General features: G+C 41.9%; 1 protein-coding gene and 2 long non-coding RNA genes across 3 annotated transcripts in view; 2 read left to right on the top strand and 1 right to left on the bottom strand.

The window, feature by feature from the left end:
• The window catches only part of LOC146403321 (uncharacterized), a 51,660-nt gene extending 45,094 nt beyond the window's left edge, over positions 1 to 6,566 (bottom strand). The window contains exon 1 of the long non-coding RNA XR_014803557.1: positions 6,422 to 6,566. This is a non-coding gene — a long non-coding RNA (uncharacterized LOC146403321). The remainder of the gene's footprint in view (positions 1 to 6,421) is intronic.
• Positions 1 to 26,965, top strand: part of GRIP1 (glutamate receptor interacting protein 1) — a 766,103-nt gene that overhangs the window by 256,521 nt on the left and 482,617 nt on the right. The window lies entirely within an intron of this gene.
• On the top strand, positions 20,030 to 26,559 carry LOC146403320 (uncharacterized). The gene is made up of 2 exons (XR_014803549.1): positions 20,030 to 25,442; positions 25,489 to 26,559. It is a non-coding gene; the product is annotated as an uncharacterized LOC146403320 (long non-coding RNA).

Below are 26,965 nucleotides of genomic sequence, written 5' to 3'. Positions count from 1 at the left end.
ATTTTTAAAAAAGATTCATTGGGCTTCTCTGTGCACATTTAACAGAAATGTTATCAGTCACGCCCTGGAAGACCAGAAGCTGACATGCTCCTCTGGCAGCCCAAATGACCAGTTTTAGAGAGTTTGGGAACCTCTGTTCCATTGGTTTCAGTATAAACAGTAGTCTGAAAAATCATAAAAGTCTTTCAGAGTTGATACGACGCCTCGACGTTATAAAATGACCTCACTTCACAAGGTGAATGATGCCATCCACCTTGTTAGCAGTGCAGCCCTGTCACTGTGTGACGATCTTGCTCCTTCCCTGCTCTCGTCTAGGACAAATTTTCTTCCTTTCAACCTGCCTCTTCCATTGCTTTCTTGTCATTTTCCCCAGCAGATTAACATTAGGAAAATGTTGAGTTTTCACAGTTTCATTAGCAATGAAAAGCCATACCCCAAACCTGTAGTTCATTATTGTTCTTTGATAAGAATAACCTCCACTGCTTTGTACTTGAAATCACAACTATGAAGATTAAAAGCTACTCAGGTTTGCTTTAGTTGGCAGTCCAGACCAGGATACCATTGCTATTATTACTCTTGTTATTATTTTACATTGCCAGGTAGTTGAGATTTTCCTTTTTGTTTTTTTGTTTTGTTTTTTTAGGGCCACACCCACGGCATTTTGAGGTTCCCAGGCTAGGGATCAAATAGGAGCTGCAGCTGCCGGCCTACACCACAGCCACAGCAACTTGGGATCCGAGTCACGTCTGTGACCTACACCATAGCTCATGGCAACACTGGATCCTTAACCCATTGAGCAAGGCCAGGGATCAAACCCACAACCTCATGGTTCCTAGTCAGATTCATTTCTGCTGCACTGCAACGGGAACTCTGAGATTTTCTTTTAATTACACCTTGAGACAACGTTTTACCCTTGAACTTGCGGTAGCTGCAGCTTAAGGTATTTATGGGCTTGAATGGAAGAGAATGTGGGTGACTAAACTGTGAAACAGCAATGTAGAACCAAAGCCTGGAAATACCAATATCTAAATTAAACTAAGTTCCCATTTGGGTCATGGATTAATTGTATTGAATTTGCAGCCTTATGGATTATATATGCTAGCTAGGGTATCTATTGAACACCCTGCCCACTGTAAGTGGCAATAGCACAGAGATAAGAGGTGAGATTGGTACAGGGTGCCAATGCGTGGGAATTCATCTGACCCCTCTGTGGACCTGCAGCGCTGGGCAGGGAGCCTCGCACAGAGCAAGTGCAAAATGAACACCTGTTGAGATGAACTCGAGCTGCCCCGCCCCCAGTCTGACTAGGTAGGAACCCCATTCTCCTAAGTCACTTGTCACTTGACTACCATCTATTCTTTCAGGAATTCTTGTTTTCTTTTTTGGCTTTTGAAGCCCTCCAGGGCTTCATCTCTTGGTTGTTTCTCACGCTACACAGCTGCTGAAGCAGAATTGACCGAGTTGAATTTTTCAGATGTTTCTTATATGACTGTGAATCTTCATAACGTCTCATACATGTATGCATGGACTGAGGCAATAGTGTGTATATGCGGATACATATTTAAAATAACCTCACAGATGAATATTACTTCCAGTTAACTTGCAGAATTAAATCCTGTTGAAAATTCTCATCCCATAGAATTGTGTCTTACACTTGGACCTCATTCACAGGTGACATAGGAGAGAGCCAGGTGGGCTTATTTACTGAATTAACTGCCCACAATGGTCTCTCTGATAGGTGCATTAGGGATTCTAGAATCATCGATTCGGCAATTTTGCCTGCTTAATTATTCCATCTGTCTCTTATTTACCAGCAGTGAAGGGGAAGACGCTCTCTGTTCAGTAAATGCAAGTTTTTCCATTTTTCTCCATGTTTCTTTTTGTATTTTCACCTCGAATACGAGCCTCTTGGGACTTCAATCCCAATTAGTCTAATGTTCGCTCATAGCAGTGGTCACATTACGGTAATGCTCACTCCTGCGGGGTCGGCACTTAGTGTCTTGATTTCCTTGCCAGGCTAGCGAACACTCAAGTCTGTGCCAGAGTTCATGTTGTCGTTGTGACCTAGGTAACTCGTTTCTGCCTCCGCTCTGACTTGCCCTTTAAATGTCTTCTTTGCTGCTAAGTTTTAGATTGGCCTTTATACGTAGGAGGCTGCCCTTGTCTAACATAACCCCAATATTTTACTCTGACAATTGCGTTATCCTGATGCCTCTTCTGCCATCCTCTCTTATTCATCAGGCTTCCATTTTTTTCCCACCTCTTCTAGTCTCTCACTCGCCCGATCACCGCTCTTACCAAACTAGAAGGAATCACCTGACTGGCTCACCTATTTTTATCAATCCAGATCCAAGTACATCCTGCCCCCTTATCAGGCGATGTTCTGTCCTTGTGCTTTCCTCTCCTGTTATTTTAACCCAGTCACTGATCCCAAGCATTCCTAATCAAATCCTTTGGCTTTATTATGTCTCAGTCGATTTGTCCCCACGCATGAGCGAGCGTGTCACACCTCTGCTCCTGGCAGGAGTCTCATCTGAGCAGAGCTTGCATCTCCTGCATTTGCTCTGGGCAAGCAGAGGCCTGTCTTGTTAATGTAATCTTGATGCTCCAACCTCATCTCTCTATCTGCTAATGATATTACCCATTCCCCACCAAGCCTTCTCACTTTGAAACACTTGGAAATATTTTTTAAGGTTTAAAAATCAGTGCTCCAAAAACCATAGACGCGTCTGTGGTACCCAGTGATAGAATGAATGAAGAAGAGTATTTCTTCCATCTCACCTATTGCTGTTCTGGAAAGGATGAACTCATTCTTTTCTTTTTTCTTTTCCTAAAGCATTTTTAAATTAAAGTATAGCTGATTTATAGCGTTGTGCCAATTTCTGCTGTACAGTAAGGTGACCCAGTCACCCATAGATATTCATTCCCTTTCTTATATTTTATTCCATCGTGGTCTATCCCAAGAGACTGGATATAGTTGCCTGTGTTCTATAGTACTCATGGCCTTTTCCCTAAAACCTGTTCTCCTGATGGATTCTATATCCCCTTCCTCCGAGAACCCAAGCTTCCAACTGGATCCTCGTCCCTGATGCCTTCCTCCTCATTCTGCCTCTAAGAAGCCTTTGACCTTCCCTCTTTACCCCTCCACTCCTGCCCTGGTTGCCACGCACCACCCCCTCTGCCTGGACTATTGCAGTAGGTTTCTAACCGGCTCCCTACCCCTCTTCTCCAGTCTACTCTCCACCCTGCTCATCAGTGATTTTTCTAAAACGCCAGTCAGTCTGTGCCTGTTCATTGCCTGCAAGATCGAATACTAACTCCTTCGTGTGCCCTTCCATTACTTTGCCTTGATAACTCCTCCATCTTCTTTTTACTTTTGCTGCCCACCTTGCACACTGGACTAATTTCCAAGGCCTCTGGACCTTGGTCCTGTTGCCGCAGCGGCAGGAATGCCCTTCTTTTCTGAAAGTGTATGAAGTGCCCATCCGTGATTGGCTCAGACATCTTTACTCGGAAGCTTTCCTTGACCCATCCGAGTAGGGTCAACCATGTATTTCTTTGCCCTATTTCTGTATGTTTCAGCTCCCTTTGTTAATGCAACTCTTCTCTTGGTATCTCTTTCTTACTCCAGTGTGAGATTTGGAAGGTTGGAACAGTGTTACCTTTGCAGCCTGCTGGCCTGGTGTGGCTCATTGTAGGCATTCAGTAAATGTGTGTTAAATTAATTTGAATGAGAGAATAAAGCCATTACTACCATTGTCTTGGGAAAAGAAAAGCCATGAATAGTGAGTCTAGGGAGAGCAAAGAAAGTAAGGGACAGATTCTGATGATTTGGGGCACAATGGAATTGATTTCATTTAGATAAAAGCATGCATTTCCTCCTCTGTCACCCTCATTTGAAAGCTGGGCTTTGAAGAGAAGAACAACGTGCGGGTACCTTTCCTTTCTTCATAAGAGCAGTGGATGGGCTTTGATGGTCAGGCTTCCCAACTGTGAGCAATAAACATCCTCCTCTTCAAATGAACTAATCATCACCATGATTGTGGTGGGGCAGTCGGCTTCCAGCCTGCAAATGAGGCTTATTAATGATATTACTCATTTCAAGTCTGTAAGTGCGAACGCAAGTGAAGGAGGACCCCAAGGACTCCTGCTGGCCATTAATCCACAGTATTAATGGAGGCATTTTTAAAAAAATCAATGCCAGTCTCTCATCTTTCTAATGAAGGGGTTCTCATTTTTTTATTGTTTACGTGTAAAGTTAGAAAGTATGTATGTTTAAATATAGAGATTCAAAATACTGTGCTGGTATTTTCCCTTCAACTTTAGTGAAGTCAATTTCAGAGAGGGTAGTTGTGGGGATCCTTCTGAAGACATTTCTACTCCAAGAGCTATGGCCTGTTTTGAAAGATGCATTGAAGAGCATGCTAATATAATTGCCACTATGTCACTGCCTGGAAGTGCTCATTAACTAGAGGTAGGCTTATATGAAAGGGCTGTGGTTAAGGCCTGGGAAGTCTGGAACCAGAGAAGGCATAGGGGAGGCAGGCATCTTCTGGGGGAGGTGAGGCCGTGGGGTTCCTGGGCTTGGGCTCCTCCAAGCATTTAGATACTAAGTGATGTAAGTCAGAAAGAGAAAGACAAATACCATAGGATATCATTTATAGCTGAAATCTAATATATGGCACAAATGAACCTTTCCACAGAAAAGAAACTCATGAACTTAGAGAATAGACTTGTGGTTGCCAAGGGGGAGGGAGTGGGATGGACTGGGGGCAGTCTGGGGTTAATAGATGCAAAGTATTGCCTTTGGAATGGATAAGCAATGAGATCCTGCTGTATAGCACTGAGAACCATATCTAGGCACTTATGATGGAGCACGATGGAGGCTAATGTGAGAAAAAGATGTATATAATGTGTATGTATATGTGTGTGTGTGTGTGTGTGTGTGTGTGTGTGTGCGTGCGCACGCGCCTGGGTCACTTTGCTATACAGTAGAAAATTGACAGAACATTGCAAACCAGCTATAATGGAAAAAGTAAAAGTCATTAAAATTTAAAAAAAAAGAAAGAAACATGCGACGTTGTTATCCATGAGGAATACTTACAGTATCTCAGATGGCTGCAGAGATCTTAGACACATAAGGGTGGCAAAACCATCATGTCATATTTGCTATTTCCTTAGAGGCTTAACTCCTTACCAGTAGTACTAGGAGGCTATAAAAGGGCTAGGACTACAATTTTATAGCAATAGACTCCTGGGCTCTTTTTAACCTATGCATATGGTCCAGCCAATTGCATGCTTCTACTAAAATGGTGTATCATCAACACACCTCAAATACTTGAAAACTTATTTGAAGCAAATATAATAGAGGACAAGATAAAAAGAAATACTCACATATTGGCTGCCATTTTGACTCTTATTAATTGCTATTTAATGGAAACTTAGTTTTTCCTTGATCCTAAGGAAGAGCTTTAATTTCATTTTCCCCTTGGGATTATAAACCCTTTGTCTTGCTTAATCATACATCTGCATTAATTCCGAGTCACTGTTTTGTCATGCGTATACTAAGCTGTCAGTGAGGAGTAGAAGGCCACTGCTTAATTATTTCACAGAAGCCCTGCCGAATAAAGTTTAAATCCTGGTTCTGCCACTTATTAAGTGTGTCAGATAGAGTGATAGAACATCCCCAAAGCCTTGGTATAATCGTTTGTTAAATGGAGCTAATAAGAGTAATACCTAGTTCATTGGTCTGTATGGAGGATTAAATGATATAATCCTTTTAAACTGTTATTTGATGCTGGGCACATAGTAAGCCTTTGATATTATTATCTGTTAAGGTTCTTTCCTCTACTCCCAATTCTTGAGCTTCCTTGGAGACAGGAAAATAATGCTGTGACTTGTTTTTCTTTTCTTTTCTTTCTTTCTTTTTTTTTTTTCTTTTTGTCTTTTTGCCTTCTGCAGGGCCTCTCCTACGGCATATGGAGGTTCCTAGGCCAGGGGTCCAATCGGAGCTGTAGACACTGGCCTACGCCAGAGCCACAGCAACATGGGATCTGAGCCGCATCTGCGACCTACACCACAGCTCATGGCAACGCCAGATCCTTAACCCACTGAGCAAGGCCAGGGATCGAACCCGAAACTTTATGGTTCCTAGTCGGATTCATTAACCACTGCGCCACGACGGGAACTCTGCTGTGACTTGTTTTACTTAGCTGCACGCAGTCTCCAACTTCGCCATGATATTTAAATAACAGTAGAAATGACGACAGGAATCATAAGTTTAAAGTGGATGGTGGGAGTTCTGGTTGTGGCTCAGCAGGGTAAGAACCCATCCAGGATGCATGAGAATGTGGGTTTGATCCCTGGCCTGACTCAGCGGGTTAAGGATCCTGTGTTGCTGCAAGCTGGGGCACAGGTCCACAGACATGGCTCAGATCCGGTGTGGCTGTGTCTGTGGCTGTGGCATAGGCCAAGGGCTGCAGCTTCCATTCGACCCCTAGCCTGGGAACTTCCATATGCCACAGGTATGACCCTAAAAAGAGAAAAAGGAAAAAAAAAAAAAAAAAGGATGCTGACTGTCCCATGGTGGGGTGGGGGAGGGAGGGTCAGTAGCTTCTGGGTCTCGAAGGAGGCAGAGAAGGGAAGGGGAGGTAGGCGGAGCTTGGGCCGGAGGTGGCTCAGGAGAGAGGCCTTTTTCCCCTGGAGAAAGGGAGACCCTAATGACAGAGTCCCCGAGTGATGTGAGGATACCTCCGTTCCTCTGGGGGTGGGGACATGGGGTTTCTGTGGGTCTCGCTTGGGGCTCGGTGAAGAGCGATTGACCACGTGGTGATGCAGCACTGCTCTTGCACCAGAAGAGAGTGTCAGGCATCCCGTATTCCAGAAGGACCCCTGCACAGTGCACCCCCAGCTTCAGAGCCCTGGCGAGGGGCCCTTGTAGAACAGGCATCCTTACCCCACTCTAGACCATCTCCAGCTCCTTCCTTAATGCCAGTGCTTGTGGGAGCAGCCAGGGAAGTGGGCTACGTTGTGCAGCAATGGAGGACGGAAATTGGCTTTGTGAAATTGGGATTTCTGGGGTCAGGTTCTGCCTATCTCTCTGTCTCTGTAAGCCAGGCACTCACTTAGGAAGCCACCCGGAGGAACACATCTCAAGGCACACCTCGTCCTGCAAAGGTGGAGAGAATTCAGAAAGTCAGGGTGCCTGTGGGCATGTTGTTAGGACGGTGGGTCAGAGGCTTTGCCTGATGATAGCTTTACTTAACATGATCTCACTTGATCGTCCCAATATGCCTGTAAAATAAACAGCGTAGTTAGTATCATCTGCTGTTTATGAGTCTGCCCAAGGCCAGAGAAGCAGTCAACAAGGAAGTCCGATGTCAAAACCTATTTCTCCTCATTTTCAGTCTAGAGATTTTCTTAACACCTCACGATAATCAGCTGAGGTTACACCTCTTCCCCCCCCCCCATCACCCTCCCCCAGTTTGCTCCATGAACAGGGCTCAGCTTGCAGCAAATCACTTTCTCACCAAGTTCCACCATTCTGAAAGGAAAATATTTTTTTCCATAAATGCACGATACAGTCTTTAAATTGAGACACTCATCAATTGTAAGCACAGACAGAAGGAAGCATGGATTAGGCGTTGATTCCGAAGGACACCAGCTCAGGTTCAAGAAGCCCTTTCTAAGACAGCCCAGGTCTCCAGTGGAAGATGGTAGGTTTTCCTTACCTTGTAGCATGAGGCACAGGGCTCATGGCTTTGGGTCCATGTCTGACATTTGAATCAGTTCCCACAGGAAGCTATAAAACTTCTTTCCCTGGAGATATTTCCAACTGAGGTCGATAATTTCAGAAGGGACCAGGCCACAGCTTCAAGATGAGCTCAGTGACCTCTGGGTATCTTCTGAGCATGAACCGATTTGGTAGGCATGCACAGGTCTTAAGTGTACACAAAGCGAGTTGCTTCAGTTCACGGCGGGTCCTGATCTTTTGCAGAAGCTAAGATTTCTCCCCATGTGACTCTGGATAAAACAAGGAGTAATGCAGTAGTACTGCGGAGAGCCTGGCTTGTAACTCAAATATATTAATAGCAATAATCATGGTTAAAATATGTACTGCACACCTTGCATTATTCCAGGGACATTTCCGAGCACTGTACGTATGTTAACTTGTTTAATTTTCACTGAGGCTTGCGTGACATGTTTTGTTGTTATTCTGGTTTTACAGACGAGGAAACTGAGGCCTCCAGAGATTAAGTAGCTCAGCAAGTAAGAGGTAGATTCAGGTTTTATTTATTTTTTTTATTTTATTTTTTTGTCTTTTTGCCTTCTCTAGGACCTCACCCGCGGCATATGGAGGTTCCCAGGCCAGGGGTCCAATTGGAGCTGTAGCCGCTGGCCTACCCCAGAGCCACAGCAATGTGGGATCCGAGCCACGTCTGCGACCTACACCACAGCTTACGGCAACACTGGATATCCTTAACGCACTGAGCAAGGCCAGGGATTGAACCCACAACCCCATGGTTCCCAGTCGGATTCGTTAACCACTGAGCCACGACAGGAACTCCTAAATCCGGGTTTTAGAACAAGCTCCTCCAAAAGGGCAGCACATCCCTCCTTAGTGTGAAATCCAGAAAGAGTATGTGTCTTGGAGCGAGACCGATCTGGATTCAGATGCCAGCATTACCCTTTTCCAGGCGTGTGACCTCAGCAAAGGTATTTAGCTTCTCTGAGTCTTGGTTTTTTAAACTGTCAATGAAGGATGAAATACTTGCTTTGAAGTATTTGTGAAGACCACACATAAACTCTTAGCTGTTATAATTTTGCCGTGTGTCCAGGGAAGATGGTTGGGTTAACACATACCATTTCGAAAGTCACTTGATTAGTCCTGCCTTTAAACTTGGGGTGATGCAGCCAACTCATTCTTTCTCTTGTCATTCTTGAGGGAAATTGCTAATGTAAGATATCTCACAGTCCTTGAAAATATCAATAACATTAACATAATGCTAATGTGACTACATCAACATGAACTGATCAGCATTCCTGGAAAAACAGAGCCAAGTGTCACCTTGTACAGGTAAAAGAGCAATTGACTGGGGACGTCTCAACCTGACTTCGTGGCCAGCTCCCAAGTAGTTGGTGGGAATGAGATTCAGAATTTACAGCCTTGGAGAGAGATTTTCTCTTTGGGGCGGGGGTCCTAGGATGGGGGCAGGTAGGAAGGCAGGCTAGACCCACTCCCCCCACCCCACTCCTCATCACCTTCCATCAGCAATGATCTCTTTTATGTACTGAGAATTCTATGGAAGGTGTTGAGATAACAATGATGTCGTTTAAAATAATTGAAAATCACCTATCAGAAAATGTGCTGAGCTCTATCACTTTAAAATATAAGTAGAGTACTTCAAATAGTTCTGAAAAATGATTACTGGGTAACCAGTGGTGAAAGAAGTTTGTCCTTTTCCAACCTACTGTAGGAGCAGAGTCGAGAAAGTAGGGGCGATCACTTTCTAAAGGGTGAACATCTTTCCATCAGCGCTAAGTGTCAGACCGTGGGCACCCTCTGTCAGATGCTTCTGTGAACAAGAGCACTCTTACGGGGGATTTGAGGACAACCTCAACCAAAAATAATCAAAACAATTGAAATCCCTTCCTTCGATGAAGTTCCCATCCAGCAAGTGAACTGAAAAAACGCACTTGAAAACAGTGGAACATTCAGAGTAAGAGGGACAATAACACAAAGCTCTTCCATGTGGAGAAGCAAAGGCAGAAAGACACACTAACAGTAGGCAGGAGGCTCTCCCAGAAGCCTTCCTCACCCAAGGAATAATTGGGAGCTGAGATTTAAAGAAAAGATTCATATAATTTCCATTGCAAAAGAGAAATGAAGCTCACAACCTATAATAAATGTTGGTCTAAAAAGTGGTAGGAGGAAACCCTCCTTGATTCCATTATCGCTTCTCTGAAATGAGATCATCCTGATGAATGTGTTTTGCAAATGCGAAAGCCATGGGGATGTGAGGTGTTGGTGGTTAATAATGAGAGTAATCTTTACATCGTATTGTATGAGCACCGCAGAACAGTAGGTTAGAAAATGGATGGTGTGGCCTTACATTTTGAAGGGTGAACTCAGTGTCAAGAACTCCAAGTGTCACACCTACTGTGAGTTCTTTTTAGGATAGCCTTTGGCCTTCTCTTCAACTTTATATAATCACATACGGCATCACCCATAATCGTGCTGATGCCATCTACAGTTCACAAGGACTGTCGTGAATTTATTTAAGCCTGTAGAAAGAGTGCTGTAGCATAAATGTTGAACTAAGATGAACTCACCATTTTACCATAATCTGGTACATTAGGTCATCTTGGGACAAATACTTGGTCTGTCTTAGATCCTGAGGCATAGGAATACCAGATGCAAAGCAAATCCATTGTTTGGCAGCAGTGTCTCTGCTTCCTGGAACCCGCTGAAGGGTTTCCTAGGGAAAGGTGCATGAAAAAGCTGTGTCATACTTCTTGCAGCCTCAAGGCATTGAGCAAGCGCTGAGAAAACTAGAATGCGTGAGAACACGAGATTCTGTACTAAACTAGACGAGCAAGATACATTGTTATGAAAAGGAATCTGTTTTTACAATTTGAATTATAGGCAATGTATAGCTAGCCTTTATAATCATTTCAAGGTAATACATCAAGAGCCAGTACTCAATTATTGAGGGGACAAAAGGGAAAACGTGGAATGTAGACTTCTTTTGGCTTTTAAAGTCAATATTGTCATCCTTCTCTCCCACTAAAGATGAATCTACCAATAACTATTAAAATACATGAGTGGAACAGACAGATTATTCTTCAGGCGGCCTCCAGGCCCCTGCCTGCTGGTCCTCATGCCCTTGTGTGTCCCTCCCTTTGACCATAGATGGTGACTTGCTTCCAATCAATAGAACAGGATAAAAGCGACAGGATATGTGATTACATGTATGCAACTATGTTCCATAAGATTGTAGTGTCTCTCATGCTGGGCTCTCTCTCTCCTGTGCTCATTTTGAGGAGGTAAGCAGGCACCCTGGGAACCCCGTGTCAATAAGGAACTACAAGCAGCTTCTGCAAACTGTGGATAGCCACCAGCTGGCCACCAGTAAGACACTGAAACTCACAACTGCAAGGAACTTAACTCTGCCAACATAAGTAGGCATGGAAGTAGGCCCCTCCCCAGCTGAGTTTCAGATGAGAACTCAGCCAGGTCGACACGGAGATTGTAGCCTGTGAGACCCCGAAAAGAGGCCCCAGCTAAGGCTTGCTTAGACTCTGACCCACAGAAACTGTGAAATAATAAGTGTGTGTTGTTTTAAGCTGCTGAGTTTGGGTACTCTTGTTTTGCCATGTAACAACAAATGTTCATACAATGAATTTGGAGTTTCCTCTCTACTTGCAAAAGCTTATTACCTCAAGGAGAAGAGATAGAGAAATACAGGCTGTAAGTAATAAGATGCTAACCATTTTCAAAAATTTTAAATATATTTAGGGTGTCTTTTGTTGATGTATTAATTTACCACTACCCAAACTCTCTTTTCTGTATTTTCAAAGAACAAACACACAGTATATACCAGCTGAGTATTTTGAAGAGAGGAATTGAGCTTATGATGTGTGCAGAATATGAGAATTAGTCCCACCTTCACCCCATTTTTATTTAGTTCAGTGGCTAAAATTTTGAGCTTTAGAGGAAAATCCTTCCTTCCTCACTTTTATCAGTTATTGGATAGAATGTAGTACATCATTTTGTTTTGTTTTTCTTTTTTTTCAGTGACTTCATTTTCATCTAATATATCTAGTGCAGAGGTTTCTCTAGATGTCACTTTAAATCTCTAACTCCAGGAGCATCTGAAGTAGGAATAGAACTGATGACTTAGATTTGCTTACTATAAAATAACATTTTGCTAACTTCATTTGTTTGCCTAATTCTTCAGTAAGTACTTTGGGATCATAAAAACTCTGAATACTGGTCAAAGGCTTATTAATAAGTTCTTTGATTTATAGTCAGATTTTTATTCCAGAGACACAGGATGCTTTTTAACGTTTTGAAATACAGTTTTTCTTCTTAAAAAAGGAAAAAAAGAAATTTGCTATTAGCCATCCGAAGAGCATCCCCGTCAGCGGAGTGACAGCTGATATTTATGGTGCTGGTTACATGCAGTAATCCTCACAGGCAGATGGCAAGGCAGGTGCTATCATCACGCCCATTTTACAGGTGAGGAAACTGAGGGCGTAATGAGGGTAAGCGCCTTACCTAAAGTCTCAGAGGTACGATGGCACCCAGGCTGACTCCGGAAGCTAAGATCTTACTCCTTACTCATCCCTGGAAATAAAGAGGTGGCATTTTATTTATTTATTTGTTTATTTATTTAGTCTTTTAGAGTCTCACCTTCAGCATATGAAAGTTCCCAGGGTTGAATCAGAGCTGCAGCTGCCGGCCTCCACCACAGTCACAGCAACACTGCGATCCTTAACCCACGGATCGAGGCCAGGGATTGAACCTGCATCCTTATGGACACTAGTTGGGTTCTTAACCCACTGAGCCACAATAGGAACTCCAGTGGAGGCAATTTTAAATGAAGCTAGCTTCCCCAGGAGAAAAATGCAGTTAATGCCATTTGTACTAAATAAAGTGATCATGCCTAATGTAAATGGGCTCTGTATTTAACTTCTCATATTTTGTGTGTAAAGTCACACAGAGAAAAGCAATAATAGTAATAATGCTATTTAAAAATCCATTTTAGGGAGTTCCTGTCGTGGCTCAGCAGAAACAAATCTGACTAGTATCCATGAGGATGCAGGTTCGATCCCTGGCCTCGTTCATTGGGTTAAGGATCCGGTGTTGCCGTGAGCTGGGTGTGGGTCACAGATGCGGCTTGGACCCCACGTTGTTGTGGCTCTGGCATAGGCTGGCAGCTACAGCTCCGATGCGACCCTTAGCCTGGGAACCTCCATATGCCTTGGGTGTGTCCCTAAAAAGACAAAAAATAAGTAAAAATCCATTTTACATGAATTACAAAGCAAAAATTGTTATAACATGGTTTACTTAGGGACCACTTTAAAATTTGTCCTTATGAAACGCTCTTCCGTATTTACTATCTATCTTTGCCATGTCAATTTTTTCAGTCTTTCCCACTTCCTTTTTAAGAGGTCCATAAATATGTGCTGTGGCTGATTACTCTTCTTGACAATGAAGAACACTGTAAATTGAAATCTTGCCAGATTTTCAGAGTTTCACGAGCTGGAAAGGGCGATGTGGACAAACTGCCTACACCTAGAGATAGAATTGGCTTAGTTTAAAACTGAAAATGAAAAATTGACACGAATGGTAGGAATATAGGCACTTCCAAAGAGGATGACGTGGGTATCAAGGCATTTGGGGAGGACCGTGGGAAAATTTAAAAAGCCCTTGATAGCTGGCTTCCAAAAGTAACCATTTTTAGACGGGGCTGTCGCAATCCAGTAGGAAGTAAAGGATGTTAAATGTTGCTATCCTGTAATTTTGTGCTCTCATATAAATTTCCAGTGAAATTTTAAAAAGTATGCCTGTGCTAAAAACAGCGAACGTCAATAATTGATTCATTTGGGTGATCAGTTTTCCAGTCCTCTTATTTCTGCTCTGTACTGTGAACTTTAGCTTCTGATTTAAGTGGATTCACTTTGAATGGCCCTTTCTTTGCCCAACTATCCTTGAACAGCAAGCCCCCCTCCCCTGCCCTGCCCCATGCTTCCTGTAGACAAAGCCCAGTGATTTATTTCTGATGAGCTTCTTATCGTTGGACATACTGAAGGAGAGACTAGATAACTGCTTGTCCTGACTATGCAGAGGGCATCCAACTTGATGGGGAGAAGGTGGTACTGGACTTTGTGACCTTCAAGGCTAGCCACTCACAATGCCCAAGTCCTGTGAAACCTCTTGAGTTATGTCAAGTCAGAAAGACCCAGTCAAAGCCTTGAGGGGAGCAGTAAGTGGCCAGTGCCATTCACGGACTGGCCGATCCTGGGAGGCAGCCTTAGTGCAGAGACCTCATTGGACCTGGGCTTCAGCAGCACACGCTGTGTTTTTATTCATCTTTCTTTTCTCTATGAAGCATCACCTTTTAGCAGCCCCCAAACAACCTCTCTGAGAGTGCCTTTCAACCAATAGTTCTTGCTGCTTTACCGTGTGTGTGTGTGTGTGTGTGTGTGTGTGTGTGTGTGTGTGTGTGTGAGAGAGAGAGAGAGAGAGAGAGAGAGAGAGAGAGAGATTTTCTGGTTGACAATGAAAATGCCTTATCCTTGAACCTCTTCATGTTTAGGGATTGTGCCTCACCCAGCTTTTTGAAATCCTGGCAGACTCAGGACACCTCTGCCATGGTTACATTATGGAAATCAATGCTAATGCTGTGAACGTTTGAAAACTTGTCAGGCTTGTACAAAGAATGAAACATTAGGTCCTTAGGACAGCTGGAGCCTGTTTCTGTGTACTCTTCTGGAAAGGACAGGGCTCTTAGCAGAATTAGAACTGCTTACATGTGGGAATCATTGGGCTTTCTGTTTCAGAGTTGAGGCCATTGCGTTTTCTTGTCTACGTATTGTCCAGCGGATGAGAAATTTAGTCTACGCAGGGCAAGAGAAAGCACGTGGACATATGCTGGTGTTTGGGGGCCTGGGGGGGAGGGAGGCTTGTGTTCTTTCTCTCTCCCAAATCCTTTCAGAACCCTTTTCCCATGAACCTGGCATGCTGTGGTTGCTATAAATTAGTGCCAGGATTCTCAGGTCCAGAAAGCATTGTGTAGACAAATGATTTCCAAGCATCACAGGTGGTGTTTACTGAGTAAATATGTGATTTCCAGAGTTGCGTCCATTAACAGTCTCTAATTTTTGTGATCAAAGTACAAAATCTTAATTTGTCTGCTCTGGAGATTGGTATCTGTGGCTGTTGGATGCCAGAGTATGTACTAAATACTGATAAAGGAGAAAGAGGAGTCCTAATGAAAATGTAATTTTCTTATAAACCAGTACTTTTGCAAGAGATGCTTTAAATGATCATTGATCATTTTCTGTCATGAAAATGTTAATGTGCAGAGTACTTTACTAGACATTATTGGGTAATTAACCACATGGAAATCCAGAGATGGCCATCCTCAAAGAATTTTAAATCTCCCCAAACAAATACAAAGGTAGCAACTCGAGAACCATTACTAGCATGTACCAAGTAGCACATAATTACAAAAAAAGAATCCTTTGCAACACTCCCTTAATTTCCTAGAAAAGTTTAATATTCAAGGTGTTTACACATCTGGGGATATGTAATCAGATTTACAGATGCCAGACATATACACTGTCATATTGTTCAATCCTCTTATTTCACAGGTGAGAAAACAAGTCTCAAGAGGTTAAGTCATTTACCCAAGGTCATACAGTTAGTTAACAGGCTCTGCTGGAACTAGTCACCAGGCCTGTTTTCGGTAAGAGACCTGTTTCAGCATCACTAGCTCTCGCTTTTGTAAATGGAATGCCACGCTGACCTTTGGAACCTTTCATGGGGACGCTGAGAAAGTGTAAGGTGGTGTTCGCCATAAAGCATTACAGGTGAAAATAAGAAAAGAAAATGACGAAGCCACACTCCATCGCATCTTCTCCTTCTCTGTAGGTTGCAGTCTGGCTTCTAGACTTTTGTTAAGTTGCTTTCAGTCAGTCTAATTCATTTCTTCCTAGTCCGTATGTGTGCTTTCTGGATAACAACTATTTGAAAAGAAGATATGTTTATCACACACACACACACACACACACACATGTGACACCATCCCTGAGCCCCGGTTTTACTCTGGTTCAAGGTCAGAGATGCTCAACATCTGGGGATTTGTCCTGGGATGAATGTGGTTGAACCTCCACTTTCTGTTACTTTATGAGACATACCCCCTTATTCTGGAGAGGGGTCTGGATCCCATATTTAGTCCCACTTCTTTCCATCCGAGACCACCCATTTAACAACACTTCTTTAGAAGAGGGGAGTTGCTGATGCGCTCAGTGGTTACGTGTTTCTAAAACCCAGAAGAGTTAAGTGTGTGTTAGAGGAATTTTTAATTACTGTTGGCTCAGTTTTTCTAGGGAGAGTAGTTAGCAGCAGCAAAAATTAACATATTACACTCTGGAGTTCCCATTGTGGGAACAGCGGGTTAAGAAACGGACTAGTATCCACGAGGGTGTGGGTTCCATCCTTGGTCTGGCTCAGTGGGTTAAGGATACTGCATTGCTGGGAGCTGTGGTGTAAGTTACAGACGCGGCTCAGATCCCATGTTGCTGTGGCTGTGGTGGTGGCTGTGGCCTGCAGCTGTAGCTCTGATTCGACCCCTAGCCTGGGAACCTCCATATGCCACAACTGTGGCCCTTAAAAAATATATATCTCACTGGCTAAGTTTTACTGTCAAAGATAATATTTCTATTTCTGTAGGCTGACATTTGTTTAACATTTTTTCCACCCAAGTAATAAAATTCTTATTCTACAGAAATATTCTTTATTTCTTACAGCAAAAAGTCAGGAGAGAGTCACAATTACTCATATCTTGGTGCTTCTGAATTGAATACTCATGACATCTATGAAGGAACCCCCCCCCCCCCCCAGTAATCACTGACCTTTGTTCACCTATAAATCTCTATCTTTTGGCTAAAGTGCAAATTTAGCACCTTTTTTTTTGGCCGTCCTGTGGCTTACGGAGTTCCCAGGCCAGGGATCAGATCTGAGCCTCAGTTGCAGCAACACCAGGTCCTTTAACCCCCTGTGCCAGGCCAGGCATTGAACCTACGTCGTGGCGCTGCAGAGATGCCACTGATCCCATTATGCCGGTGCAGGAACTCCTAGCACCATTTTTGACCTTATTATCTGATGATAAAATTTTAAAACAATGTCAAGTAAAAGTTCTTCCAGAATTTTACTCTTCTCTACCAAGTTCGTAATTTTACTGCAAATGCTAGGATAGAATTAGGTTGAATTTTGACAATGAATATGAAAAATCAGTTTAGTTTGACATTTTGAGCATATAAATCTCAGAAATTACCTTGGACTGGTAATATAGTTTCAATATAGCAATGTTTGGTATTTTAAAACTTTGCTGGAGTTCCCATCATGGCTCAGTGGTTAACGAATCCGACTAGGAACCATAAGGTTGCGGGTTCAACCCCTGACCTCGCTCAGTGGGTTGAGGATCTGGCATTGCCGTGAGCTGTGGTGTAGGTTGCAGATGCAGCTCGGATCCCGAGTTGCTGTGGCTCAGGCGTAGGCCAGCAGCTACAGCTCCGATTCGACCCCTAGCCTGGGACCCTCCATATACCGTGGGTATGGCCCTAGAAAAGACCAAAAAAAAAAAACCCCAAAACAAACACATAATATGTTTGGAGTTCCCGTCATGGCGCAGTGGTTAACGAATCTGACTAGGAACCATGAGGTTGCAGGTTCGATCCCTGCCCTTGCTCAGTGGGTTAACGATCCAGCGTCGCCGTGAGCTGTGGTGTAGGTCGCAGACTCGGCTCGGATCCTGCGTTGCTGTGGCTCTGGTATAGGCCAGTGGCTACAGCTCCAATTAGACCCCTAGCCTGGGAACCTCCATATGCCAAGAGAGCGGCCCAAGAAATAGCAAAAAAGACAAAAAAAAAAAACAAAAAAAAAAAAACAAAAAAAAACCTTTGCTAAATAATTTCTAGTGCTTAGCCCAATTCCTGGTACATAACTGTGATTTGATAAATATTTACTAACTGTTGAATGGATGGCTTAATTCATGTGTTTTTACCATAATTGCTCTATAAGGCAAGGATCCTAAGAATAATGTAATGTAATTACAGCGAACAACATTTGAAACTTTGATTACTTAATGTCTTAAAATATTCTATTATGTTCAACATAGCTACCCCTTTGTGCTATACGTTGCTCTAGTTGATTTTTTCTGTTTTTTAAGTGATTTTTATTTTTTTCCATCATGGCTGGTTTACAGGATCCTGTCAATTTCTACTGTACAGCAAAGTGACCCAGTCACACATATATATACATTTTTAAACTTTGTAAAAACTTTCCACCAGCTGAGCTCATTGACTGAAAGGACCAGATTTGTACTCCTAGCTTTCAAATAACCAAAAGAACAAGGTTTTGATACATATACAACAGTTTAGATATTACGCCCCCCCACCAAAACAAAGCCATCTAAAGGAGGCTGATCTAGTAACTGCAGTGACCAAGCAAATAGCCTCCTCCACCTATCCATTCAGAAACAGTTACAGACAAAAATTGTTAATTAAAAGTTTATCCTTTCAAGTGTCCTAAATGAAATATGTGTAAAAGATATTTAACTAAGTTGCTGGCATATATACTTCTGAAATTATTAAAAGCTTTACATTGCACCAACATGTCGGGGAAACCCTATGTTGGAACTTGGGAGCAAATAACAGAAAACCAAGGCTCTTATCCGTTTTACTGAGCAGCGATTGTTATAGCAGAGTTCTCTAAGTGTGTCTCTGGACCCCTTGGAGTTCATATTATGTGTTTTTACCCAGCGGTGGATAAAACCTCTGGAGCTTTAATACCAAGGGCAGTGGCATCAAAGTGCACTAGTAGTCATTTACTCTTCACCATTGTATACTTGCAGTTAAAAATAAAAAGTGAGGGAGTTCCCTTCGTGGCTCAGCGGTTAACTAATCTGACTAGGAACCATGAGGTTGCGGGTTTGATCCCTGGCCTTGCTCGGTGGGTTAAGAATCCAGTGTTGCCATGAGCTGTGGTGTAGGTTGTAGACGAGGCTCAGATCCTGAGTTGCTGTGACTCTGGTGTAGGCTTGGCAGCTACAGCTCTGATTGGACCCCTAGCCTGGGAACCTCCATATGCTGTGGGTGCGGCCCTAGAAAAGGTAAAAAGACAAAAAAGAAAGAAAATGAGTTTTACTTAAGAGTGCCTCTGTTGAAATAATAAACGTATTTTGTAGTCTGTGTCCCCAAATGGGAAGTACTCTTAAAGCACTTCTGTTGCACACCAAGATTCTGTGGCTCTCTCAAGAGAGCCAGACTGAGTTGTGAGCTGAACTCGTCACTTTACTGTGGAATAGCATTTTATTGAAAGAACTGACAGGCAAACTCTGTTTTTTTGAGCCTTGGGTATTTGACAGTTATTTTCTTGAAAAGGAACAAAATGAACCTGTCACTTCAAAGACAACAACAGACAATATTTGTTACTCAGGGTAAAACTCTCACTTTCAAGTGAAAGGTGCAAGTTTGGGGCACTTGGATCACCATCGTGAGCACGACAGTTTCCCGATAATACTTAGCGACTTTTCGGAGATGAGTGGTGACAACTAAGAAGTCCCTCAGTTGAAAAACATGCTTAATTTTGTTTCACTTGGCAGTTCTCAAACTCTTGAATAAAATCCTATTTGTTTTCTGAGGAAGTGTTTGTGAGGAACAATATTTTACAAATATTGTGTCGTTTATACCTTGCTTCTAAGATCTAGTGCCTTGCATAGGTTAAGATGTTATTATAGTGCAGTATTTCATTCAGCCTTTTTAGGGCTGAGTAATATTCCATTGCATATGCCTGTTACATTTTCTTTTTCCACTCACCATCAGTGGGCGTTTAGATTATTTCCACATCTTGGCTGTTGTGAATAGTGTTGCAGTGAATATGGGATTGCAGGTATCTCTTTGAGATGCTGATTTCAGTTGTTTTGGATAAAGATCCAAAAGTTGAATTGCTGGGTCCTATGGTCATTGTATTTATTTATTTCTGGGTTTTTTTTTTTTAAAGTTTTATTGAAGTACATTTGATTTACAATGCTGTAATAATTTCGGCTGTACAACAAAATGATTCAGTTATACACACATCCATTCTTTTTCAGATTCTTTCCCCATATGTATTATCACTGAATAGTGGGTATTCTTAATTTTTTGAGGCTCTTCCCTATTGTTTTCTATAGCAGCACTGTTTTGCATTCCCACCACCAAGCTTTACTTCTCTAAGATGAGTAAGTTGTAGAGCTTAGCTGTATAGTGTGGCACCTGTAAGTTAACAGTTCTGTGTTACACATTTTAAAATCTGTCACGAAGATAGATCACATGTTAAGTGTTTTTACCACAGTAAAATGAAAATTAAAACCATTTTTATAACCCCCATAGTTCTCTAGTACAGAATAAAAGATGACAGACTTAATCATGAGACAGGTGGTAGAGCAATATGTAATAAGCTCAAGTGACTGAGGGTTTTTTTTTTTTTAATTTCAAATGTCTTCAAGATTCTGTAAGAAGTTCAAAGTCTTTAACCATTAGAATTTTTGTTTCTTGTCATTTAGGAAAGTGGCACTAGCATAGGATAAAGGAAGTCTGTTAACATTGGAATAATCACCTGAACATTCGAAGACATCTCTAATGAAAGATTTTGAGGTTCTAAAATTGAAGCCTCAAGTTTTGGTGCTTACTTAAAATATTCCAGCATGGTTTGTGGTAACAGCAAGTTTGGTTTCAAATACTGAGTCCATAATTTATCAAGTCTTTAAATGGGTATGTTTATAAATATCAGCACCGATTAAATGGGCTTATTTTACCTAGCTGACTAGGTGGTTGTAAACAGAAAATGAAATTTCAGTAGAGTCTGTGGCACAATCAATGCACAAGATTTGAGTGCTCGTTAGATGCCGGGCTTCATGCTAGGTACCATGGTAACAAAAATAGCATACTGCCTCTTTGCTAAACAGATTTTGAGATCAGCTCCAGGAAGACCCAGTAAGGTCTCAATTACCACGGAGAATAATAATAATGTTCTAATAAACTAAGCGAGGGGAGACAAATTGGGTATCCCCCAATATTTACTCAGCCACTCTTTGGTCATAGAAACTCCCATGTTTTAGTTCGGCACATGGTACTCAGCTGGAGAAACCACTTTTCTCTTTCATCATTGCAGGAAGGTGTGGCCATATGATGATGGCATGGGGTAGAGGTAGCATGTGCACTTTACCAGTTTTGTTTTTAAAAGGAAGCTTTTCCAGTTTTCTCCTTCTTGGGGCTGAGACTTACTTAGCCTTGGAGGTGGAGGGCCATACTCATGGCTATAAGGATAGCACGTCAAGCTGTAGCATTTTAGGTAGAAGGAACCCAGATCCCTAGATGACTTTATCCAGCAGTGCCACCTGCCACCTACCCTCTCCCAACCCCCAGCCAACATCCACCAGCTCAGACCCCAATAAGAGAAAGAACCCTCTATCGTGTGTAAGCAGTCTCACCAATTTGCTGTCCTAACTAGTAGTGTGAGTCAGGATTCTATAACTCCCAAGCCTAGACCCCTTAGAAAAGGGGGAAGGTGAGCCTAAGACAAGCCTTCCTGGAGGAAGGGGTCCCTGATCTGGGTTTTGAAGGGTCGTTGTGAGCTGGAAAAAACTCCTCCCTGAGTGATTCTGACTTCCCCCTCTTATGAACCCCTCTCCTTTGAGAATCACTGATCTGATGCCTTATAATGAAATTTGACTTTTCCTTAGTATGCTTCCAGTGAAAGATTGAATTAAATAGTAATTGCTTCATTCTTTCAACAAAAGTATATGGAGCACTTACTATATACATAGGAATAAAGGGTATAAATATCCAGGGTAGGTCCTTCTCACAGATTTTCTTTGTTTATGTACTTTTTCTACAAACTTGATACCTCTCCCTCCCCCATATGAGCTTCATTAAGATGTAGTCATTGTCTGTTTTTTATTTTTTTTGTGTGCTATATAATACTCGATGCCACAGGTCACATAGTGAGCATTAGATAAAAGGAAAAATATATGCTTAGATATTCAGCCTCCAGGAATAAAAAGGACAGTTTTGCCTTTGAACCACAATTAAGTGAGCAGATGATTACAAGTTTGTGTAAAGAGCAGCTATGATAGCATTCATGAATGTTCTGCCATTTAAACTTTGGCAGTCATTACTACACACAAGTAATTGAATTTTATTTCTTTATTAATGCATTACAAAAAGAGCACATACTTAGACATCCTCGTCCATAGGTGGGCTTTGAACAGTTCAATTTTAACTGTATCACTAACATAGCTGCATCACTTGAGAGTTTGAAGTCAGCAGGGTACTGCTTATGGAAAGAAATTTACTCAGGGATGTACCAGTGATATGAACAGAAAGTCAATCTGGATCTTGGATAACGGACTTGCATTGCCCTCTAGGATTAGATGCAAATCATGACTAAAACTAACATCTTGGGCCCTACAGAATAGAGCTCCGTACTGGGGAGTAGTGTGGATTGCAACTTTAAAGAAAACTTCTCTAGTTCATACCTGCCAGTTTTAATGTTTGATTAGGCAAAAGAAAATTTTCCCTGGTGTAAAATCTGCATCAGTACTTTGCCTTTTCAGTAATTTTTAATTGAAAGTTGTTATAGTGTAACAATTTTAAAACTTGAACAGAAGGTTTTCATATACTCAGTGGGATTTTGGCATCAAAATGATGAAGTGTATTATGAGTGGGTTTTATGCTGTGTTTTAATGTTGGTATCTTTATTGCATTTACAGGAGTAACTGATAAATGCAGAAGACAAAGAAACAACAGTATTATAAACCCTAATATGTTTAAATAAAGCTTCCTCTTTACACATAATCTAATATTGAAGGTAAATACTGAGAACTACAGTAGTTACTCAGCATTCTCTAGCACTCAGTCCTCATTTAATTTCTCAAACCCTGTATAATCTGATGATTTCTTCAATGAGGGTATTTTCTTGCTTTCACTGCAATTGGTGAAACTTTAAAGAAGTTTGTCATTAACAAATGAAAGGAGAATCAAGTTTCTAAAAAATATGAATGCAGAAAAAAATACTCATTATTTTTAGAAGACTTTTCCTTGAATAATTCCTAATTGGGTCTCTAATTTGATTCTGTCTAATCACTAATTATTTGTGTTGTTTATCAAATAAAGCATAGAACCACCTGCCTGAACAGTAATCCATATAGCCTAAGTTTGCTAGCCTGCAAATTGATGAATAAACTAAGCCAATTCATCCATCTGTGAAATATTTCAAGGTCGACCATCCATTGGCTACAAGATTTTGAGTTAAAAAGACAGTGGAGGACAGTGCTTACATTTTGATAATGTTTGCTTACTGAGCGTGAAATGAAATTTAACTGTGGCATGTCTGCATTTGTAAATTTATTGTGGTTGTTTAGACTTCTTGCAAAATGAAATGTCAGGCAGTCATTTTGAGATTCCAAATATATTAGGCTTCAAAGGGATTGGATAACTGAGATTATTCTTTGATTTTAAAGATGTTTTCTATTTTTTTTCCTCACCACGTAAAATCAATTCATGTATTGAATCAATAACTGTGGGTGGAATAAGCTTAGGAGAGTGAAAAAGTAAAACCTAAGAATCGTTTCCAAATTTAAAATCCTAAATATACCATCTGAATATTCTAGGGGATTTCAAGCATTTGCAAAGTATCAGAATTCCTCTTTTTCCCTGAAGGTGTATTATAGATAGAAAGGTTTAGACTAAGAAGTCTTTTCTAGCTGCAAGATGTTATTATTTTTATACAGCTAGATGCTTTCAAGGGATAAAGGGAAAACAGTGCTGATTATGAAGTCCTTATAGGTAATTGCAAGAATTCATGAAATCTATTTAAGCTCCATAGTGATGCTTCTGAACAATATATTACCGAATGGCTTCTATTACCTGGGAATTCATTCATACTTCCTTCTGCCCTCCCCTCCTCCCCTCCTCCCCTCCTCTTCTTTCCCCTCCCTCCTCTTTGTCTCCTCTTCCTTCTCCTCCTCCTCCTTCTCTTCTCCCTCTCTGTCTCTGTCTCTGTCTCTCTCTCTCTCTCATCCTTCCAGGCGATTAGAGAGCAAGAAAAAGTGATTTTTAAATGGCACACATTTATTTGTTTATTTATGTTTCTTGGTTGGTTGATTCATTTTTACCAAAGCATCACATTTCAACAGCTTAGGGCTTTTTTTATATATTATTATTGATTCATTTGGCTATAGGAACATTTTCTTGGTATTTAAAATAGTTTCCTGTAGTCTCACTTCTTTTTCAAGTTGCAATGACGAATCTAATTTAAATTTCTCTTCTTTTCCTTCCTGTAAGTGTTTTCCTGCATGATTCGTCTTAGCTTCTTGACCTTTTTCTCTTAAAGCCAGTTCTTAGACCCCCAATTCTAGCTGTCAGTTACCAGCACACTTGTTTTTTTGCTATCAAACTACTTCTTAGTTGCTGAGTTTTTACAAGTTGTCTATCCAACTTGGATTAGCCTATGTTCTTACCTGTCTTCTTTATTTTTATTACTGAACCAGTGGCTGTTTCATTCATTTGTGCATTTATTCACTCAATTATTTCCTACATACGTATTATACACTCAGTATTTTTTAAACAGTGGGTGTGGAACAGGAGAGAGGGGACGTTTAAAGCCATCTTCCTACCTGACATTAGCTTTAGTTATACATTTAGTAAAGAGTTTGAAACCATTAGCTTAAAAGGGCTACTAGAAAGTCTGTAGCTTTTTTTTGTTTTGTTTTGTTTTTTCCCACCTTTTAGGGCCACACCACAGTATATGGAGTTTTCCAGGCTAGGGGGCAAATTGGAGCTACAGTTGCCGGCCTACACCACAGCCATAGCAACGACAGATCCAAGCTGCGTTTGTAACCTACACCACAGTTCATGACAACACCGGATCCTTAACCCGCTGAGTAAGGCCAGGGATCGAACCTGAAACCTCATGGTTCCTAGTTGGATTTGCTTCCGCTGCGCCATGGTGGGAACTCCAAAGTCTGATTTATTCACTCTATGAAGTGTACTTAGCACCTGTGACATCCTGGGTAAAGCATGCAAGCTCTGACCAATCTTTAGAGCTGGCCCTATTTCTAAGTTTTTGTTGGCAATTTTGGTGTTTTATACACTTTCCAGAAGGAAACTCTTAAAGGCCCTTGTGTGATTTAAATAGTATGTCTCCATAAACCATGAACAGTATGTGTTCACCTCACACTAAATCTGACTTAGTCATTCGACAAATGCTTATGGTTTGTCTGTATTGCCAGACACTGTTCAGCCACGAGATAGAGCAATGGACTTGAGGGTAAAGTCCCCTCATCTCATGGAGCTCATATTCTGAAAGAGGAAAAACAGGTAACATACAAGGAAGCACATCATGAAACAAAGTAATTTCTGACAAGGAGAAGGTACAGGGTGATGACGGAAAGTGACTGTGGGGCTAAGACAAGATGGGCAGATCTGGGATGGCTTCACCAGGAAGAGACAACAGTTGAGCTGAGGCCTCAATGATACAAAAAGATTCATCCAGAGTTCCCGTCGTGGGGCAGTGGTTAACGAATCCAACTAGGAACCATGGGGTTGCAGGTTCGATCCATGGCCTTGCTCAGTGGGTTGGGGATCCGGCGTTGCAGTGAGCTGTGGTGTAGGTCGCAGACTCAGCTTGGATCCCGCGTTGCTGTGGCTGTGGCGTAGGCCGGCGGCTACAGCTCTGATTAGACCCCTAGCCTGGGGACCTCCATATGTCGTGGGAGTGGCCCTAGAAAAGGCAAAAACCAAAACCAACCAAACAAACAAAAAACCAAAAGGGTCCATCCATGCAAGTATCTAGGAGCAGTACATCTGGTCCAGAGTCAACAGGAAGGGCAAAGACCCTGGGCCTGGCATTTTGCCAGGGACAGGAACTGGTCATTGTAGGAGCAATAGGAGCAGACGCTAAAGAGGTAGGCAGGGGCCAGCTCAACGTGGGTTTTGAAGGTCCTGATAAGGATTGTGGAGATTTATTTTATTTGCATTAGGAACACATAGAACTCACTGCAGAGTTTTGAAAAGGGAAGTGACATCATCTGATGTGTATTTAAGGTGATCATTTTGATTGTTGTATAGAAAATTGAGCAAGAGTAGTAATAGGATGCCTAGTTAGAAAGGATGCTAGCGGGCTTTGGGGGTGTCAGTGGAGCATAGAAAGGTGGGTGGGTTTGGGATATATTTGGAAGGTATATCTGATAAATTTGATATGGGTCACTGAAAGGGGAAGAATCAAGAATGACTGCAGGAAAATAGTGTGGAGGTTCCTCAGAAAACTAAATGAAGGACTACCATATGATCCATATGGGCATGTATCAGAAGAAAACTTTCATTAAGAAAGATATATGTGGGAGTTCCCTTGGTGGCTCAGTGGTTAACGAACCCAACTAGGATCCATGAGGAAGTGGGTTTGATCCCTTGCCTCACTTGGTGGTTAAGGATCCGGCGTTGCCGTGAGTTGTAGTGTAGGTTGCAGATGCTGCTCTGATCCTGTGTTGCCGTGGCTGTGGCGGAGGCTGGCAGCTGTAGCTCTGATTCGACCCCTAGCCTGGGAACTTCCATATGCTGTGGGTGTGGCCCTGAAAAGCAAAAAAAAAAAAGATATACGCACCCCTATGTTTACTGCAGCACTGTTCGCAATAGCCAAGACATGGAAACAACCTAAATATCCATTGACAGATGAATGGATTAAGAAGATGTAGTACATATCCGCAATGGAATACTACTCAGCCATAAAAAGGAACAAAGTAAGGCCATTTATAGCAACATGGATGCAACTAGAGATTCTCATACTAAGTGAAGTAAGTCAGAAAGAGAAAGACACATACCCTATGATGTCATTCATCTGGAATCTAACATATGGCAAAAATGTACCTATCTACAAAACAGAAACAGACTCATGGACATAGAGAACAGAATTGTGGTTGCCAAGGGGAAGTGGGGAAGAAGTGGGAGGAACTGGGAGTTTGGAGTTGGTAGATGCAGACACATTTAGAATGCAAAAGCTATGAGGTCATACTCTACAGCACAGGGAGCTATATCCAGTCTCTTGGGGTAGACGTAATGGAACACAGTATGAAAAAAATAATGTGTATATATTACTGGGTCACTTAACTGTACAGCAAAAATTGACTCAACACTGTAA

This window comes from Sus scrofa, chromosome 5 (assembly GCF_054392235.1).
Source record: "Sus scrofa isolate SSC_HxYL_T2T_F1_AM1 chromosome 5, Sscrofa_HxYL_maternal_Yorkshire_Landrace_v2.0, whole genome shotgun sequence".
Lineage (NCBI taxonomy): Eukaryota > Metazoa > Chordata > Mammalia > Artiodactyla > Suidae > Sus > Sus scrofa.
This window is presented reverse-complemented; position numbering and strand designations above follow the sequence as displayed.